Genomic DNA, 21,675 nt, shown 5'->3' with positions numbered 1-21,675 from the left:
GAGGGATGCTACCGATCTTAATACCTTATGGTATCAATCCTTTTTTATTTAAATTTTGTTGCAAATATTTTTCATTATTTTTGCCAGTCCTTCTATTATTTTGAAGAGTCTTTACCTGGGCCCTGTAATTAAGGCTGGGCTCACACTGTGTGCAGACATGGCTCACGGCAGGGGTCCGGTGCATCAGTGTTCTCCATTTCAGGGACGAATCAGGCCCAAGTATTTGCCAAGTTGGACCTGAAACAGAGCCGAAGATGCACAGGACCCTTGTGCACTGCGCTTCATGGCCATCCCGGAGATGTGTGAACTGGCTCCATTGAGAGCCGGTCACAGTCTCCTGTCAAGCGAATGTGATGCAGGGAAACCCGCATCCAATTCGCATCACTGTGAACCTAGCCTTAAGGTTCCAATATACTGGACTTCCTTACATGGCTCAAGTAGAGGAGCCAGAACTTCCTCAAAGACGTAAGATATGGGAAGGAAATGACCTGTGTTGTTTAGGGTCTCCGTTTTTTCCTGCTGTTATTGCCATAAGTAAGTGAAGTCATTGGAAGCTTGTGGCCTCAGTGCTGCCTGATGTTCACCTTCGTATACCCTTTTCAGTCCTTTGGGGTGTTAGAAATGTCTCATTTAAGTGTTAAAACACATGCCAATTGCCCCATGTTGGTGCCCATATAAATGTAAAGAAATAGGAGACAACTGCGCTAGTCCAAAAAGAAGAAGAAAAAGCAGCAACTTCAAGTGTGACCGACACCCCAAAAAAACAATAATATAGATAAGTTGCGCTAAAAAATTGAAACATATAATATAATATATATGGTATAAAAATGTCCGTATAGATGTCCAGTAATGGAAAAGTGAAGTGAGGTAACTGTGCAGGTACCGCTTACCGGAAACAAAATATGTGAAGGCCAAAATAAGACAAATTTGTCTCATTTTGGCCTTCACATATTTTGTTTCCGGTAAGCGGTACCTGCACAGTTACCTCACTTCACTTTTCCATTACTGGACATCTATACGGACATTTTTATACCATATATATTATATTATATGTTTCAATTTTTTAGCGCAACTTGCCCATATAAATGTACCTCTAGTTTGATAACTGAGGAGACATTGATCATTCGGCGGTTTAACCAAGCCTATATTAGGTCTGAGGTTAAATAGGTCTGGCAACTTGCAAGCTTGGCAACTGGTTACTCAGGCACCAAATGTGGCATTGTGGGAGGAAAGCAGAACATGCAAGTATGCCCATACCCAGAAATACTGGGACTTTTACCAAGGAGATAATTAGAGCAGCAGATGGCAGCAGGACAGTAAGTATAGGCATTGGCATATGCATGCTATATAGTGGGAGGGGGATTATGAACTTTTTTTTGAGTAGAGATGCACTAAATAAAGTGTGTGCATCACCCCTAAAATAGTAAAAGATTTGTTTTAAGAATTAGTTTTTTGAGGCATGCATATCACTCTCAATTCAGTCCAGCCCAGGTCTCTTTTTGATCTTCTGAACTAGAAGCCATTCTGCGGTAGGATGATTTATTTAAACCCCTGTCTACCATTTATAAATATCTGTTCCCTGAAATTACCATAATGCTACAAACCTGCAGAGAGCTTTGGACTACTTCTGTGCGTGATATGGATAATGAGGATTGGGAGGATGTTTGGGAGGTACCCTTTACTAGGTTGGTTTCAGCAAGAGACGTCCTAATATATTATACATTTATACATAGAATATACCTGACCCCAGCTAAATTGGCCAAAATGTTTGAAGATAGCTCCTTTTCATGTTGGGGGTGATCCGTTTCTGGAGCAGACTTTATGCATATTTTTTGAGAATGCCCTCACATACAAGTATATTGGACAGATGTCCTTCAGTGTATTCAGTCCATCACTACTACAGTATACCCCTTAGTCCTGCCATTCGGACATGCTTGTTAAGTTTGGTGGACGGGATGGCTCCCACAAGAGCTATACGCACTCTCCCTATATTACTGTATTTTTATGTTAGAACATTAATTATTCTTAGTTGGAAGAAAGTGACAGCACCCTCTGTGGATGCCTGAAAAGCCCTAATGAAAAAGACACTTCCCTTTTATAAGGGGGCTTACTTATGAAGTGGCACTTCATAAATTTGATAAAGTATGGAGAGGATGGATTCAATCCCCACACACTGTTTCTGATTGATTGCTTTTCTTTTTGGGCATAGTTCTAGTTCTCCACGATGTCCATTTTGAATTAGGTGACCTGTGTGTTATTTGCCCTGACTGTTTGCATACATGTATGTAATGTTTCTGGGTGACTGCATTGTATAACAAGATGTATGGTATTCCTGCTGAGGTATCTTACTTTACATAGTTACATAGTTAGTGAGGTTGAAAAAAGACATCAGTCCATCCAGTTCAACCTATGATGTGTGTTTGCTGTTAACCGTACATTGTATACCCCTCTATGTTGTGGTCTTTAAGGTGCCCATCTAATAGTTTTTGAAACTATCAATGCTCCCTGCTGATACCACTGCTTGTGGAAGAGAATTCCACATCCTTACTGCTCTCACAGCGAAGAACCCCTTATGTACTTTAAGGTTAAACCGCCTTTCCTCTAGTTTTAGTGAGTGGCCACGCATCTTATTGTATTTCCTTTCTCTGAAAAGGTTTTTCTATATGCTAGGGTTGCCAGTACAGTATTTGTACATTGATATCATATCCCCCTCAAGCGTCTCTTCTCCATAGAGAATAAGTTCAGTGCTTGCAGTCTTTCCTCATAGCCGATGTCCTCCATTCCCCTAATTATTTTTGTTGCCCTTCTCTGGACTTTCTCCAGTTCCAGCACATCCTTCCTGAGGACCGGTGCCCAGAACTGGACAGCATACTCCAGATGTGGCCGGACCAGAGTCTTGTAGAGTGGGAGAATAATCTCTTTATTTCTGGAGTGATATAACTGTATATATTAATATACAGTTGTTTTTATCAGTATGATGAGATGTGGTAGAAGGGTTTCTTTATTATATTTGCAGAACCACTTTATGGGAGTCATAAGACTCTGTGCAATTCATGGACTAATGTTCTGGTTCTTTGTAGACTGTTGAAATCTACTGTATATATGGGGGCTCTCTATGTACAACATTATGTTCGAACCAGAAAAATCTAAATTTATTTTTTACGATTATAAAATTCCTGATGACTTTACTGCAGGTGGGGCGAGAGTGTATCCTTACTTTCTCCTAGGATGTGGAGAGTGCTGTACAGTTCCCAGGTGTAATTTTGTAACCCCCCCTTTTTTTCTGTTTTGGTGCTTTGTTTTTTGCTTATATATCACTGACTGTATGTAGTGGTTGTATTTTTGTTCAACATGCAGTCTCTGTGTTGTATTGTTAAATTGAAAACAATAAAAATCATTTAAAAAAAAAAAGAATGAGTGGTTTATCAAACGTTATATCAACTTTAATAACATAGCAAGGGGTATCCTGCATCTCTGCTGACCTTTCTGTGTGTTGTTAGGAAGGATAAGTCCCCATTCACACAAGCGCGACTTGTCAGGCGACTTGGTCGCCTGACAAGTCGTGGTGGGTCACCTGCCATTGATTAGCACAGGACCCATTCTAATAGGAGCGACACAAGTCGCTCCGACTTAGAAAAAGGGTCCTGTACTACTTTGGGGCGACCTGGAGGCGACTTGCATTGACTTCAATGATATGAAGTCCGTGCATGTCGCGCCGAGGTCAAGGGGCACGCTGTGCACCGCGACTTCACAGGTCGCCCCGGCAAGTCGTGTCGCCCCTGTGTGAATGGGCTATGCACAGGGGTGTTTACCATCACCTGAAATCTGTCACACTAGTTTATAATTAGGAGGGCTAATAAAACAACCACTACTTCTATGGAGTGTCTTCCTTGTTGTTCGGACCAGCAAAGTGTTATTTCTAGCTTTTCACTGCTGTTTTGACCAGTGAAATAGCAATGCTTTATGAAAAGTCAGGTGCTCTATTAGGGTGAATTGTCATCAGCTACAGGACAGCTAGTCTGCCATAGGCCTCACTGTGATGTAGCACTTATCACCAGACCACATCAGTCAAGCCTATCAAAGCCAATATCAAAGAAAGGTGGCAACCTTAGCAACAACAGGCCTACAAAGAGCAAAGCCTATCATGGGTGATATCAAGGAAAGGCGGAAACCCAGGCACCACCAGATGCCTGCATTGCATTGCTGTAGTCAGTACAGATCTATGGAATAACTGACACTTTGATACTTTGGCATTGTATATTTACAAACAAGCAGCCAGAAACTCAGTGAACTCTGCATTGCAGAATCTTTATTGGCTACATATCATTGCATACAGTGTCTAAAATGCTACTTTTTTGGGCCACAACAGCCCAAATGCCGAATATGCCATACTGAGGAATGGAACCTCCAAGCCTGAGAATGGCTTCCAGCCGCTGAGGTCTGATAGGGTACCCTATTTTTCTCCTACTTTGGCATTGTATCCATTTACTGAATATCTCTATACAGTATGTATACGAGAATAATTATCAAGAAACATTCCATTTATAAAGTGAACAAGAACTATAAATCAATATTGGTAAAATGCTCTTTAATCACTTAATGGTTGTGGGATGGGCCTAATGCAGGAAACATTGAATGAAGCCTCTGGCTGAGGAGTTTGGAAACCACACAAATTCTGTACCTGCTCTGCATGCCTTCATACTACAACCTGCATCATACATGTGAATTAGGAAAATACATGTGTACGTTAAATGTGTTCCTATTTACTCTGCTAATCTGATAATTCCATGTATAGTGTTCTTTATTATTCGGTATTTGCATCCATTGATTTTTAGGCTATTAGAAGTAAATCCAACTCATTTGGCTTTCATTATGTTTTTGTAGCTGGTCGCAGTGAACAAGGTAATTTTGCATTCATTCTTGAGCTGCTCTTAGTTCTATTCTCCTTGCAACATCAACAGTGTTCTAATCCATGTAAGAAGGTCAGATTCTCATACAATGAGCTGAGATTGAGAACAGAGCAAAGAGAAGCACAGATGCTTTTCATTTTAGCTGTCGGTGTAACTTATGGACCAAGCACTGCTTTTGTTAGAAGAATTTCTTAGCTTGTGCTACTTTACATCAGGGTGCTGGCGGACATAAGCAGCACTTCTTAACCCATTCAGTGCTGCACAAGAAGATGATTTGTCAAACACAAAAAACTGAGCTGTTCAGTGATTTGAAACTGGTCTATGTCTCTATTGCACATTTCCTTCAATTGTGACATATTCCAAACTGAGATTCTGCCGGATAATTAGAGCTACGGAGGGAAATGGTTTGAAAAGTTAGGAGTTTTCATCTATCACTAAACATACAGTTCATCAATGTACTAAAGTTGTGCATATAGGAGAAAAAAAATTAATAACGACTATCTAAAAATATTTTAGACCATCTCTAGAGGTGTATGGCTGCTTTTGGCATGATCAGGTGACAATATAATAGCGTGTTTATGAGGCACAGTGAGAACATAACTATTGCTTAGGGGATAAAACAATTATTCATCAACAAGGGACTGTGAGTTTTTTCCTTCCTTTGTTCTCCATTACCTAAATAGAAACGCTCATTTGACCTCAGCATTTATGTTCATGGTAGAAGCTGTCTGCTGTGGGAGGCCTGCACTTACCTAAACCTCGGCAACCAGGTGTTGTCAAGAATGTAACCACACATGCTCAATTAAGTTAATATTTTATCCTTCCACAAGTTGGGGATCACGTAAATGTAACAAGAACTCTAGCAACAGAAACAAGTGCCTCTGTAGGAGAGTAACGTTACCGGTGGCATTTCTTACTTTCGTTTAGAAGTCAGAAACCACAAACTTTTTTTTCATAACAGCATAGCAGAGACAAAAAAATATTCTACTGTGATATACATGTAGGGCAAGGGGAAAACTAGAATTTTTGCAAGGGTAGGCATATCAGATCATAAGCAAACTCGTCTGTGACATATTAGCCCCTTTGCGCCTAAGGATAAAACAAATCTTAAAAAAGAAGTATGGGAATCAGGGTTATTGCACATTTATACTTACCTAGGTGGATGTAGCATCGGTCCGATGCTGCATTTGTCCACCACCGCCTCTTCACCGAGAACAGCGGTGTTCATGTTCAATCACTCGGTTCTTACAGCTTCCTGAGCAGAGAGCTGCTGACTGTCAGTCAAGACCTCTCTGCTCTGCCCCCTCCTCACTCACTGGAGCGCTGGGCTGTGGAGGGGGCGGGAGCAGCCGGTTCAGGTTCCCAGCAGCTCGTTGAGAGGCTGAGCCCAGTGCCGGTCCAGGCATGTGTGCAGATCCTGATCCATGGTTGCGATCTTGCCCAAGCCTGGACTGGCTCTGTGACGTCAGCAGACAGCAGGCTTCAGCCCGCTGTCGGCTGAAAACAGGTCACAGGGGTGCAAAACTGCACTTCTGTGATCAACAGGAGAGGTACAGCCAAACGAGCCTTGGCTGTACTTGTTCTTTAATGCTTAAGCCTAATTTTGCAACTTTGAAATGTGTTAGTAAACCTGTACATATAATCACAACTAAAAAAAACGTCCATCAAACAGTCCATATAGTAATTGTGCTTAGTGTCCAAAGTGTTAACAAGAAACCAATATTCCCATAGGGTATAACAAACCCCTCATGTGTGCAAATCCCTTCACCAGGTGAATTGGCCTCTCACCTCAGCACAGGACCCAAACGGGTCAGCATCAGCTCACATGCAGATATACAGGACCAAGAGATCTCTTTTCAGCCTCTCACCTCCGGAATGAGGACATATAATATGGGGATAAAGAACAAACTCTAGTGCTCTCTGTTTGCAATATAGTGAACTTTATTCATGCAATGAAAGGTACTCACATTTAACAGGCACTCAGCCATGCCTGCTTGTATCGGCAGAAGAACAGATAGCGATACCCGGAAGATCAGCGTCAAGGGGGGGTGGATGGGAAAAGAGAGACAGACTCCCAAGCTGACAGGCAGGGGAGGAAGAGGGAAGAGGATGGGGGAGAGCAGAGAAGAGAGACAGCGGATGATGGAGGCACGCAGGCAGACCATGGTGGTCAGTGCTCAGCAGCCATGATAAACTGTGGTCAGTTTACAGGGGGGGGAGGGGCAGAAACTGGCAAGATTATAGTTTCCAGAGGGGCAGGTTAGACAGCACAAGCACTGTACTGTTTAACCTGCTTTAAGGAAACAGGATCTCTTCTGGAATCTGCTTGGTTACTATGCACAGGTGCACCAGTTTTAATAAATTTCCCCCTATGTATCTTATGACTTTCTCAATAGGTTTCCTAGCTGCTTTGCAGGAACTAGGATTCTCTATAACCCCTTAGGTTGGTCTCTGCTGGCTGCACAGCTCAAAGGTCAGAGGTTTTCGACATCTACATTTTAGTATGTGATTATAGTCCTACATATGCATAGGAGGGAGAAATAACCACTGCACAGAATAAAGTGTTTCCTCCCAGTTCTGCCTTCACATTTGATAGACAGCTGTATTAAGAAAATTGAGTAACAAGTGGCTAATAAATGAGGAGGGGAGAGAAAGGAGGGGAGTTTAAATAGCCCTATTACAAACTTGCTTCTTGGCAACCAATAAAAGTAGGTCCCACAGAGAACTCCATTTAAAGGAAATTCATGGTCACAGCATACACTTTTATTTTATATCAGCAGCATTATAATAGCAATAAAACAGTTATTATTTTTGATAATTCACTTGAAAAATCTCCTTTTATGTTTTAAAGTGTTACTAAACCCCGCTGCATTCACTATATCTGCTCTCCCACAGTACACAGAATATGGAAATGCAATTATTTTAGTAACTATAAACTGCTAAATACCTTTTCTCGTCAGCAGTATATAGCAGTCTACTGACTTCTATCAGCACTGTTTAAACCTTGTAGGAGGAGTTTTCATTCTCCTCTGACTGTCCTTTAAGACTGCATGACCCCTGACCCTCTGTCTGGACAGTGCTGATTGGCCCCGTGCTGATCACATGCAATACACACCAAACTGAGCATGTGCAGAGTACCTCCAAAGGCTCTTTCTTATCAAGAGATAGATTGGGGACAATGGAAGAAGGGGAGGATCAGAGAAGAGGGGATCAAACAGCCTTTTTTCACAATGTGGTGGATTAACCCATTAGATTTCACAGTGAGTATAACAAGCATGCTTTTCTGCATTTACATACAATTTTTACTGTTGTGGGTTAAGTAACACTTTAAGTTCTGCCTGTCTGCTGGGCATCACTTTGCAAAACTTTCTGAATTTTCTGTATGCTTTGCGTCTTCCCTATGCTGTCTACTTTCAATTTCTAAGGACTACATATCCCATGGCACCTTGCTACCTGAAAGGAGTGATTCCTGTACTGACTCCGCCTCCTGAAACTTCTCCTCTTAGCATCTTTGTAGTTGAGAAGACAGGGTCTGTGAAATGTGTGACACATCAGTGACAGGGCTTAGTGAATATGTGTCACAGAATTCAAAGAAGTACTGTGAATATGTGGGGATCTTCACAATGTAAGGTAATAAACTTCAAGATTGTTCACAGTAATAGGATTAGGCTGGAATTAATTGAAAATGAATGTAATGGTTTTGCATTTTGACCATAGAAGTGCTTTAAAGCATAACTCCACTTTTGTTCAGAAAAAAACATTCCCCTCTGGGTGATCTATTTGCATTGCAAGCATTTTAACAAACTTTGTTGCAGACTCCTATCTTTTGTTATTTTGAAGAAATCACTGTTTGTTCCTCTGTGCTGAGTCTAATGGGAGTGAGTTCATAATTATCAGTCAGCTGCAGGGCTCTATTTAAGGAAAACTGCTAGGCCTGCATCCCTTTAGAGGAGTTCCTATTTGGAGTTTTTCACCAAAAATGACATTTTTGTTGCAGCAGATGCCTGAAATCTGACTTGTGTCTTAGTGCAGACTAGAGCAGCACAATTCTGGATAAAAGAATCACAATTTTTTTGCTTAGAATGAAGATCACCATTTTCTCACGATTCTCGGTGTAACATCATTTTTCACATTATACAAAAAAATTAGGCTAACTTTACTATTTGTTTTTTTTAATTCATTAACCACTTCAGCTCTGGAAGGTTTTACCCCCTTAATAACCAGGCCAGTTTTTGTGATTTAACTAACAATTGCTTGATCGTGCAACGCTGTACCCAAATACAATTGATGTCCTTTTTTCCCAACAAATAGAGCTTTCTTTAGTGGTATTTGATCACCTCTGCGGTTTTTAGATTTTGTGCTATAAACAGAAAAAGAGCGACAATTTTGAAAAAAAACAGCATATTTCTTACTTTCTGCTAAAAACATTCCCAATAAAAAAAATTTAAAAATCTATTTTTTTTTATCAGTTTAAGCCAATTTGTATTCTGTTTAGTGATCGGCCGATATCATTTTTTCATTGCCGATACCGATATTGATATTGATATTTTGGTCATCGCATATCGGTATCGGCCAATATTTTCGTACATTTAAAAAAACATTTATTTTTTATTTTTTTTACTTTACAGGTACTCTTGAGGAGGGATCTGGAGGTCTAAAAGACCCCAAACCCCTCCTCTGCACTTAAAAGCATTCAAAACGCCAAGTTTGGCTGTTTTGGATGCTGTCATTTTTTTTAAATCTGGCGCCAGTACCCAGAACTTTCGGAAGTGATGTCATGACATCACTTCCAGGTTTTTGCATGGAGACCCAATCAGAGTCGAATGCGGCTTTGTTCGGGCCTTTGGCGGCCGTGCAGGCTGGTTGCCCAGGTCTTCTGGTGTAATGACAGCTGAGCGGCTTCTCAGCTGCATCGGTTGTCATTACAAGACAGCCGACCGTCAGGTATGGACACCGGTACTGGGGTGATGCCTCTAGCTGCAGGCATCACTCCGGTACAAGCACTTTCCCGAAATATCGGCAATATCCGTAACCTCTGGGGCCGATTCCGATATATCGGGGAAAGTGCATATTGGCCCTCGCTATATTGGCTTTGCCGATAATCGGTCGATCCCTAATTCTGCTACATATTTTTGGTAAAACAAATCCTAAAAAGCGTATATTAATTATTTTGGGCAAAAGTTATAGCGTTTACAAACTATGGGATAGATTTTTGGACTTTTTATTTATTTTTTGTTCTTATTAGTAATGCCGGCGATCAGCAATTTTTAGAAGGACGGCGACATTGCGGCGGACAAATCTGACACTTTTTGGGGACCAGTGACATTAATACGGTAATCAGTGCTTAATAATATGCACTGTTATTGTATAAATGACACTGGCAGGGAAGGGGTTAATACTGGAGATGATCAAGGGGTTAAGTGTGAGCCTTATTGTGCTTACTAACTGTGGGGAGGGGCTCTGTGACAGGCACACAGAGATCGGTGTTTCAGCTTAGCTGAGATACACGATCTCACCATGCCTGACTGACAGGAGAGTCGCCTGCTTTGTTTACATAGGCAGGCGGCTCTCCTGTCAGGAAGATTGCAGGAAGATTGCAGGAGGCCGGCGGCAATTGAACCTGCACCTCCCCCTGGTCTGGCTCCCGCTGTGTCTAATCACAGCAGGACCGTGGCTCCGGCGGCGAGACCAGGTGCACATAATCACGTAGATCTACGTGATTATGCGCAGCTGAGCCACCTTGCTGCAGTAAATCTGCGTGGGGCGGTCGGCAAGTTGTTAAAGTTAAAGTGTATTTTTTCCCATAAAATTGCTTTTGAAAGAACGCTGCGCAAATACAGTGTGACATAAAATATTGCACTGACCGCCATTTTATTCTCTAGGGTCTCTGTAAAAAAAAAAAAGAGTTATATATATATTTATATATATATATATATATATACATATATATATATATATATATATATATATATATATATATATATATATATATATAATGTCTGGATGTTCTAAGTAAAAATACTGATTTGACCTTAGGCTTAGTCTTTAAGTGGTTAAACTGACCTCATTTGCAGACCGAAGTTCATCCCTTGTTACATGAATCGTGGAAATGCGGGATTAAGATTTGTGAGTAGGGTTGAATCGAGAACACGTTTTTTTAATGATTAATCGTGCAGCTCTGGTACAGACTTCTGGGGAAAATTAGTGAGCCAATCACGCAAGCAGGAAATTATGGTTCTGGGGGGGGGGCGTTCTGTACACATTCTGTGTACAGAACACCTCCAGGTAGCCATTGTGTATTGCAGGGGTGTCAAACTAAATCTAATCGCGGGCCACATCAGCATTATGATTGCCCTCAAAAGGGCCGGTTGTATCTGTAAGACTAGATGTCAAGAGCATCCCCTACCCTTACATAAGACGTCAAGAGCCTCTCTACCATCAAAAGTTGAGTCACCCACCCACCCTTACATCACAGTGCACCTCCCTTACCTTGTGGTTCTGCTGGAAAGAAGCTGGAGGCATTGCTGGAAAGCAGAAAGTATAAGGTCTGGAAGAGGACTGGAGCTCTCTTGCAGCTACAGGAGAGGTGCGAGGGCCACATAAAATGGCCTGGAGGGCCGGATTCGGCCCGCGAGCCTTATGTTTGACACCTGTGGTGTATTGTATTGTCAGAAAATTACAGAGCTACAGATTGAAAAAGAAAGGTGTTTTTTTTTTTTTAATAACATTCAATTACAATATGACTATATTATTTCTCTATTTGCTATCCTTTTTTCCTTTTTCCCCATGAAAGTGGAGTTACCCTTTAACCACTTGCCGACCGCTTACTATATATATATATATATATATATATATATATATATATATACGGCGGCAGGGTGGCTCGTACAGGCAAAACAACGTATGGATACGTTGCTCACTTGGTGGCAGCTAGGGGGCAAGCTCCTGCCCCCGATCGTCAGCAGGGAAGCCGATGCATGTGTCTGGCGGCTCCGATTGCCGCCTGACACCCGCGATCGCTCCCTGCTGAGAGAGAAGGACGGTCGGCTGATGTAAACACAGCCGACCGTTCTTCTTCCTGGAATGGTCATAGAGCCCCTGTGATCCCTCTATATAGGATCACATATCTCTAGGGTCATTTCAGAACCCACACCCCCCAGAGTTAAAATCACTCCCCTAGGCTCACATTTAACCCGTTGATCACCCACAGCGTTAACCCCTTCACTGCCAGTGTCATTATTACAGTAACAGTGCATATTTTTAGCACTGATTTCTGTAGTAATGTCACTGGTACCCCCAAAAGTGTCAAAAATGTCAGTTAGGGGTCCGATCTGTCTGCCGCAATGTCGCAGTCCCGCAAAAAATCGCAGATCGCCAGCATTACTAGTAAAAAAAAAAAACAATAAAAATTACATAAATCTTTCCCTTAGTTAGTAGACGCAATAACTTTTGCGCAGACCAATCAAAATATGCTTATTGCTATTTTTTTTTACCAAAATTTGTAGCAGAAAACAAATTGGCCTAAAATGTTAAACAATTTTGATTTTTTAAATTAATTTTTTTGAGAATGCCATAGAAAAGAATGTGAAAAGTATTGTTTTTTTTTTCAAAATTGTTGCTTTTTTTGTTTATAGCGCAAAAAATAAAAATCACACAGGTGATCAAATACCACCAAAAGAAAGCTCTGTTTGTGGGAAAAAAATGACGTAAATTTAGTTTGGGTACAGTGTTGCACGACCGCGCAATTTTCAGTTAAAGTCGCACAGTGCCGAATCGCAAAAAGTGGCCTGGATGTAAGACAGCAAAATCCTCCGGTGGTAAAGTGGTCAAAGTAACGCAGTGCCGTATCGCAAAATAGGGCCTGGTCATTAAGGGGGCAAATCCTTCCGGTCTTTTTTTTGTTTAATATCTTTTTTATTGAAAATATATCAATATGAACAAAGAAAATGGTACGAGGTGCAAACACGTTCCAGGAGACCATACATAAATTGAAGTTACGCTTGATCACACCAGGGGTGAGTATAGACAAGGTGTACGGAAAGCCAAGTACCATACTTCATATACCAAGTTAAAGAAAGGGAAGAAAGGGAGACAAGGATGAAGGGGAAGAGAGATAAGGGTCAAAGAGCAGAGAAAAGTGTGAGGAGCAATAGTGAAGAGAGGGGGTGGGGGGTGGGGGACCCAGCTGACGGAGCATGAAGCTATCTTCAAACAACACTGAGCATGTAACATAGAATACTCAAGTACGCAATAGATGAAATCACTATAACCTGCCAGTTAAACATAACCACCAATTGCGCTCAACTTCCGTAAAACTAAGAGGGGTATATGCTAATGCCAGGAGCCTAGCTAATAAAATGGATGAGTTGGAAATATTAGTACATGAGGAGGACATAGACCTTGTGGGAATAACAGAGACTTGGTTCGACCCCTCACATGACTGGCTGGCCAATATCCAAGGGTATTCGGTGTACCGGAAGGACAGGGTAGGAAAAAGAGGGGGAGGGGTATGTCTCTATGTCAAGAACAATATAAAGGTGATAGAAAGGAGTGACATTACGGAAGGGATGAGTATGGAGTTAGAATCTGTGTGGGTTGAACTACATAGGGAAGGAGAAAAGGGGAAAGTAATTGTGGGGGTTTGCTATAGGCCACCTAACCAAGGGGAGGAGGTAGAGCTGGAATCCTTAGCACTAATGAGTAAAGTGGCAAAATTGGGATCAGTCATCATATTGGGGGACTTCAATTATCCTGACATTGACTGGGATGAGGGGACTGCACACTCACAGAAGGCCCGCCTATTCACGGAAACCTTACTGGATAATTACATGTCACAGTTGGTGGAATCTCCGACTAGAGAAAATGCAGTCCTGGATCTATTGATCATTAATGACCCAGACATAATCTCGGAGGTAGTAGTTCAGGACAACCTGGGCTCTAGCGATCACAGGATGATCACATTTAGTATAAATAACAATATAACAAGGCAAGTGGTGAACATAAGAACCCTAAACTTCAGAAGGGCAAACTTTCCAAAATTGTACTCATTGATGGAAAGGGTAAACTGGGACCAAACTCTGGGATCCCTGACCACAGAGGAAAAATGGGAATGCTTTAGGAACATATTAGGCAAAGGCATCTTGCAGTGCATTCCTATGGGAAATAAATTTAGAAGAGACAAAGCCAAACCTGGCTGGCTAAACAGTAGCGTTAAAAAACTTATTAGGGGAAAAAAATTGGCCTTCAAGAAATATAAATCAGAGGGCACTGTATTGGCTTTCGAGCAATACAAGGAGGCAAATAAGAAAAGTAAACACGAAATCAAAATGGCTAAAATCAACTTTGAGAGACAAATAGCGGAGCATAGTAAAAAAAACCCAAAGAAATTCTTTAAATATATCAACAGCAAAAAAACTAGGGCAGAGCATATTGCACACATAATTAGCGATGATGGGGGGATGGTTACAGAGGACACTGAAAAAGCAACCGTGCTGAATGCTTTTTTCTCGTCAGTCTTTACACAGGAAACGGAGGGGTACACTGACCATGACTGTATGGTTAGTAGTAATACACAGGACTTGCCACTATGGCTAACAGAGGGTGAAATCAGGGAAAGGCTGGATAAACTTAACACAAACAAATCACCAGGCCCGGATGGCGTACATCCGAGAGTACTCAAGGAACTCAGTAAGGTTATATCCAGACCACTGTTCCTGATCTTTGCTGACAGTATTAGGACAGGAGATGTACCAGGGGATTGGAAGAAAGCTAACGTGATTCCGATATTCAAAAAGGGCCAGAGGCATATCCCGGGAAATTATAGGCCTGTCAGTTTGACATCAATAGTATGTAAACTTCTGGAGGGGATGATAAGGGACTATATCGTAGAGTTTGCTAAAGACAACAACATCATCAGCAGTAATCAGCACGGGTTTACAAATGGGCGTTCTTGTCAAACCAATCTCTTAGCATTCTACGAGGAGGTAAGCTGTGAGTTAGATAGGGGGAGACCAGTGGATGTGGTGTACTTGGATTTCGCTAAGGCGTTTGATACAGTTCCCCACAAGCGCTTAATTTATAAAATAAGGTCTGCAGGTATCGACAGCAGAGTTTGCTCTTGGATACGGAATTGGCTTAAAGGGCATGTCCAAAGGGTGGTAATAAACAGCGCATACTCAGACTGGTCTGAGGTTGTAAGCGGGGTGCCCCAGGGCTCAGTCCTGGGACCAACCTTGTTCAATTTATTCATAAACAGCATTGAGGACGGGATCAGTAGTGCGTTATCAGTTTTTGCAGATGACACAAAATTGGCCAGGGCAATAACTGCACAGCATGAAGCAGATATCCTACAGAATGACCTGGACAAAATTACAGAGTGGGCAACGACATGGCAAATGAGGTTTAACGTGGAGAAGTGTAAGGTTTTGCACGTGGGGACTAAAAACATAAAAACACAATACACGTTAGGAGGGGAACCCTTGGGGGAATCAAAAATGGAGAAGGATCTGGGAGTCTTGGTTGATGATAGATTAGGCAACAGCATGCAATGTCAAGAGGCAGCTGCCAAAGCCAGCAGAATATTAGCATGCATAAAGAAAGGGATGTATTCCAGAGATAAGACTATAATCCTTCCACTTTATAAAACTCTGGTCCGACCGCATCTGGAGTATTCTGTCCAGTTCTGGTCGCCAGTCCTCAGGAGGGATGTGTTGGAGCTGGAGAGAGTCCAGAGAAGGGCAACTAAACTAATTAGGGGATTGGAGGACCTTGACTATGAAGAGCGTCTACAATCGCTCGATTTATTCTCCCTGGAGAAGAGACGTCTGAGGGGGGACATGATAGCAATTTATAAATATCTTAATGGGGATCCCAGCTTAGAAAAAAAGCTGTTCATTCGAAGGGATTGCATGAGGACTCGAGGGCATACAATGCGATTAGAGGAGAAGCATTTTAACCACAGGCAACGTGGAGGGTTCTTTACTGTTAGGGCTACAAGATTGTGGAATTCTCTACCACAAGAGGTGGTTTCTGCGGGTAGTATGGTGGCTTTCAAAAGACTCTTAGACTTACATCTCAAGGATCAGAACATTCAGGGGTATGTGAGATGAGTACAGCCACAAACACCTACACAGGTTGAACTGGATGGACTATTGTCTTTATTCAACCTCACCTACTATGTAACTATGTAAAGAGTATATACATTAAGAAGTGGATATTTTCATTAGGGAGGCGTAGTCCTGTGATTGAGTAAAAGCCAGCCAACCAGACCAAGAGTCATTGGGTGTTGCAAGAGGATTTCGCAGTGAGTGGGTCAAGTCCTCCATAGAGTAGATACGTTCAACATTCAACAGCCACTGACGGATGGTGGGGGGTTCAGGTTGAGCCCATTGCCTAGGGATGAGAGACTTTGCAGCGTTCAGGAGGTGAGGGGTGATTGAGTTTTTATACAGGTGAGTAGGTACATCCAGGCAGTGGAAGAGAATAACCCAAGGGTTCCTAGGGATTGGGTATCCTTGTATTTTACTGATCCAATGTAATACATCTGTCCAGTACCCCTGAATTTTAGGGCACAACCACCATAAGTGAGCATGGGTGCCCCGGCCCCCACAGCCTCTCCAGCATCTGTTCGAGATGGTAGGGAACATGCGATGTAGAGGTTCAGGAGACAGATGCCAGCGTGTGAGCAGCTTATAGTTCATTTCGGCTATGTTGGATGAAGTGGAAGAGATGTGGGTCAGCCGGAGGATTCTGGTATGTTGCTTTTCTGAGAGGGCTTCCCCCAAGTCCCGCTCCCAGTCGGAGAATAACTGCGGGAAGTCCAAGGCTTGAACTTCCTGCAGGGCTTTGTAGAAAGCGGAAAGGGGCCTGTTAGGAGGCGATGAGTGGGCAAATATCTTTTCCACTGGGTTAAGCTCAGAAACAGATCGTAGTGGCTTAGGCAATTTCTGGACGAAGTGGTAAAGTTGAGAATGTCTCCATAAGTCCAGGAAGGTTGGAGGTGAGGTTACTGAAATGTCTACCAGAGGGGCCACTGTCTGTTGCCAAGTGACCTGATGCAGCAGAGGAGATGAGTGACCCTTTCAGTTGCCGAATTGCGGGTCCAAGCAGCCTGGCGGGAAGTAGCTATGACCCATGAGTGGCATCAAAGGTGAGTTTGAGGGCCAATTATGCTTTCTACACAGATAATCCCAAATTTGATAAGTGGATTTCGTAAGAGGGGATTTTTGTAGGACTAAAGATCTATGCGTGGGGGGGGGGAATCCAGAGCTGTGTGTATGGGTCCGCACCGCACAGCTCCCTCTCTAGCTGTATCCAAATTTTTGAGGGCATGTGATGCTGCCAGTCAGACGCCCTTTGCAGGGCTACCGCTTGCTGGTACAGCCAGAAATTTGGCAGAGCCAAACCCCCCGCCAACTTTGGTTGGCAAAGGCGAGAGCGTGCGATCCTCGGTCGGGACCCCCTCCACACATACCTGGACGCGAGAGTGTCCAATGTTTTAAAGAAACTATGAGGAAGTTTACACGGGATCATCTGAAGCAAGAAGAGCGCCCTGGGCAAAACATTCATCTTGAGGACATTTATTCTACCAATCCAGGAGGTGGCCAGATGCTGCCAGGAGTGGAGGTCTTTCCTAATGTTGTTAAGTAGGGGTACATGGTTACATTGAAACATGGTTGAGAGGTCGGGGGTCAGGAACACACCTAGGCATTTGAGCGATTTGCGTTGCCACTTAAAGGGGAAGGAAGACTGGAGGTCTAATGCAGTTTGTCGGGGGACTGAAATGTTAAGTATTTCCGATTTAGACATATTTATTTTGAAGTTGGACAGGGTTTGATATGTGGAGAACTCGGGCCATTAAGTTGGGTAGGGTGATTCTAGGCTGTTGAACGTAGAACAGGACATTGTCCGCATAAGCAGCGTATTTATGTTCCCTGGGTCCCACAGTGATGCCATGTATGTTAGGGTTTTGATGGATAATAGCCAAGAAGGGTTCCAAGGACAGTGCAAATAGTAAAGGGGACAGCGGGCATTCCTGACGCGTCCCATTGTATAGGCAAAATGATTCAATCAACGTGCCGTTGACCCTGATTTGTGAGGTAGGGGAGTTGTATAGTGCGAAAATCATATTTAACATATGCGGACCCAGACCCAAAGCTTGCAACGTACACTGCAGGAACTCCCAGTCCACCCGATCAAAAGCTTTCTCAGCATCGGTGGATAGGAGTAGGGTGGGCTGGGAGTTCCTACGCACAGCCGCGATCAGGGATAGCGTGCGCACAGAATTATCGCGGGCCTCCCTGCCGGGGATGAACCCCGTTTGATCACTAGCAATCCATTTTGGGATGAGAGGGATCAACCTGTTCGCAAGGGCCTTCGCGTAGATCTTGGTATCTATGTTAAGGAGGGAGATGGGTCTGTAGCTCCCGCATGCTGTGGGGTCTTTATCCGGTTTCGGGATGACCGCGATATGTGCGTGGAGCGTTTCGGGGCGTATAAAATCCTTCCGGTATTAAAGTGGTTAAGGTAGTGATTTCATCACTTCCCTAACATGGTAGCACCTCTTCATTGCCTTCCACTAATGTAGAGAAAGTAAATATGTTATAGAATAGTATAGTAAAAAGAATCTGCAAGATGGCATGTGAATATAATAAATTATAGATAAATCAAAAGCTAACGCAGATGCACTATTTTTAACTTTTAAATTGTTTGCATTAAAAAAAAGATATTCTTTTGTTCTGCTTTAAAGCAGATTGATCTTCTGGAGTTATATTACCACTGATCTCATTGCTAAAATAAATCTTGTTTTTACAAAGGGAAGCAGAATAGCATACACGTGTGGATTGGTTTATTTATCTCTAACCTACTAAATCATATTGATAGAAAAGAGCAAATGTTTAAAATGCCAGATGATCCGTGTTCATATCTAGAATGCACACAAACTAGGTACAAGTGCCGAGTCAATGAAAAGGCAAACTGTGCACATTTTCGTAGGTTTAGTTATACAAAATGGCAAAAAATACTTAAAAGAAAATATTATTACTGTTGGATGCCTGTATAACACTGCAGATTTATACTCAAATGCACACAGCCCTGGCTTATACTTTCTAACACAGCCTTCCACAGTAAAGGTGTTTTAAGCAATACAAATGACCCAACCAGAGACTTTATCCCCGAGCAGATCTTTCATACGTATTATTCAGCATGGACACGCTCTTATTTCAAACAAGGCTTTCCAGCAACATTTTCTCCTATGTGGAGTTTACAGAATGACTCGTGGAGTCCAGGTGTTTGAGGTTAAAAACTGGCAGACTTGCCAAGACAAACTGAAAAAATGTATACGATTCAGAAAGGCTGTGAAATCAATTCTATATGTTACTGCCAGTAACTATGCAGATAATGTAACAGCTCAATTTATCCTTTTGATATAAATGTTACCGCTTATATTTATTTTATTTGTACTACTATATGGGGGAAAAGCCAAATCTAGGTATAATTTCTGTTGAAATCTTGGCCAGTATGCACAGAGGAGAAATACTATAAATTACAGCTGTGTCTCCACCTATTTTACTATACCCTCCTGCATAGATCTAGAAGAAACTACAGATTTGGTATAAACGCCTGAGAACTTCACAACACGTTTTTATAAACAGTAATATTAAAAGCAGCCAAGGAACTGTTAAAAAAAGCAGGTTCAACCTTATAAGAGCTTGTGAAATTCACCAGCCTTACATTTATCAGGAATTTATATTACCTTAAAATAAACCTGTTTCTGGGTCACAGAAAATAAAGTGACCGTGCAGCTGCACACCAGGCACCCTCCAATGACAAACAGTACCCTTAGGACCCCTGTGTACCGCCCTCACCTGCCACTGCATGCCCCATGAAAAGCACTATCTTCCAGGTTTTAAGAAAACTTGCAAACTCGCTCTTCCATCCCATGGTGCTGTACCTGATGCCTATTCCAATGCTTGAGCACTGGGCACAAGTACAAGCGGTCCCAGGGTTACAAACATCCAACTTACAAATGACTCCTACCTCAAACGGAGGGAGACAACAGGAAGCGAGAGAACATCTACCCCTAGGAAGGGAAATTCACTCCTGTAAGAGTTCTCATGGAAAAAAGGTGTCTCCACTGAAGCTTTATCACCAATCCTTTATTCCACAACACAAAATTTTCAAAATCCAGTTGTCAAGAGACAAAAAGTGAGGTGAAATCTTCTGAACAAGGGTACAGACAGCAAAACAAATGGTACAGGAGTGTTAAAATTTCCCTATGCTATTCAAAAAACGTAAAAATTATGCTTTTGGCTGGAGCTACACCTAAAAAATGTACCTGTTCCAACTTACAAACAAATTCGACCTACAGACCCTATCTTGTTTGTAACCCGGGGACCGCCTGTAGTGCGCAAAAGGCGTGTTTAGCCATTTGCAAAAGTGAGGCCATGACACTGTGACGCTAAACTCAAAGAAACAAAAATGCTTTCTCAGTTTTATATTCAACATATATGTCCTACCTACACCCTATAGCATCTTCCATGTACAAGGTCTATCATCCTTCTAACCATAAATTCAAGGTATTGGTATTTAACCATCTATTGGGGAACTATAGGTAAAAATTGCTGCTGAAGTTCTGCTAACGCCTCTTTTCCCAGCTTGCTTACAGTGGACAATGACTTCCTAGAAACAGGAACACAAGGATTCACCAAAACGGCTTTCATCCACCTGGGTCCCTTCCTACACGGAAGTACTGCAAACTAATATTTGAACCAAAGGATGCTCCTCATATGTACTGAAAGGAGATCCATCCTGGAAACCTCATGAAGTGTACTCACTAACCCATAAACACAATAGTGCGGAGCCATGGGCAAGAGCTTCAGTTGTTGGAGGACACAGCAATCTATTGGTATGGATCTAGGGTCCGGAGTCATTTTTCAGGACCAAACAGGTAGAGTCTGGCAGACTGACATTGCTATGGTAGGTTGCATGGGCATAGAAAGGCCATCTAGCAGGGCCTAGAAAGGCAAACAAGGCTTTGGAAAGGTCTTCTGAATGTTTATCCATAGTGTCCCTAAATTCTAGAATATTCTCAACTGGGACCTTTAAGGTTTTTTTTTTTTTTTTTTTTTAAGCCAGGAAATGACTGGATTTATGAAAAGGACAGTCAGTGTCTTTAGAAACTCCTCTTCAATAGGATATTGCTGAGCAAAACACTTTTTGGGGTAAAGATCTTTTAAGAATGGGGTCAGTCACAGTACATTACAGGCTGTAAAAGTGAGTGTACAGGGAAGGTTTTAGCAGGCTGAGGCATTTTTAGGGAACCCTGCCTGGATTCCCTAAAAATGTGAACTTTAGCAAAGCCAACTAGGTCAAGGCAAGTGTGCATTGCATCAGTGAGGATTGAAATAGTATCCTTAAGTTTACTCATGAACCAAGTCCCCTGAACAAGACGAGGTACCATCCTCATCCTCCTCTTTGATAATGCAGAGAGAGCCAAGAAAAGATCAAAAATGAACTCTGAGGAGAGGAAGAGGGGGCCTGGTTGCACTGAATGTTTCCCATAAATTCAGACACGGTGGCAGAAAGTTCCTTTCTTAATAAGTAGGGGACTCTGTGGATAATAACAACTCAGTTTGGGGAATAGTGGTCCAAGCTTGCAGGATCAGAACCCTAAAATACTGCAGACACCCCTTCCCCCAAGTCATTAGCTAAGCATAGGCTGGCAGACTCCACCAGCCCACCCCCTCTTTTCCTATGATCCGCCATA

At 42.3% G+C, this 21,675-nt stretch overlaps 1 protein-coding gene across 11 annotated transcripts in view; it reads right to left on the bottom strand.

Moving 5' to 3' along the window:
• The window catches only part of SMOC1 (SPARC related modular calcium binding 1), a 321,506-nt gene that overhangs the window by 17,987 nt on the left and 281,844 nt on the right, over positions 1 to 21,675 (bottom strand). The gene's annotated exons all lie outside the window — the stretch shown is intronic.

Source organism: Pelophylax lessonae (assembly GCF_965119305.1).
Source record: "Pelophylax lessonae genome assembly, chromosome: 13".
In the NCBI taxonomy this organism is placed as follows: Eukaryota; Metazoa; Chordata; class Amphibia; order Anura; family Ranidae; genus Pelophylax; species Pelophylax lessonae.
This window is presented reverse-complemented; position numbering and strand designations above follow the sequence as displayed.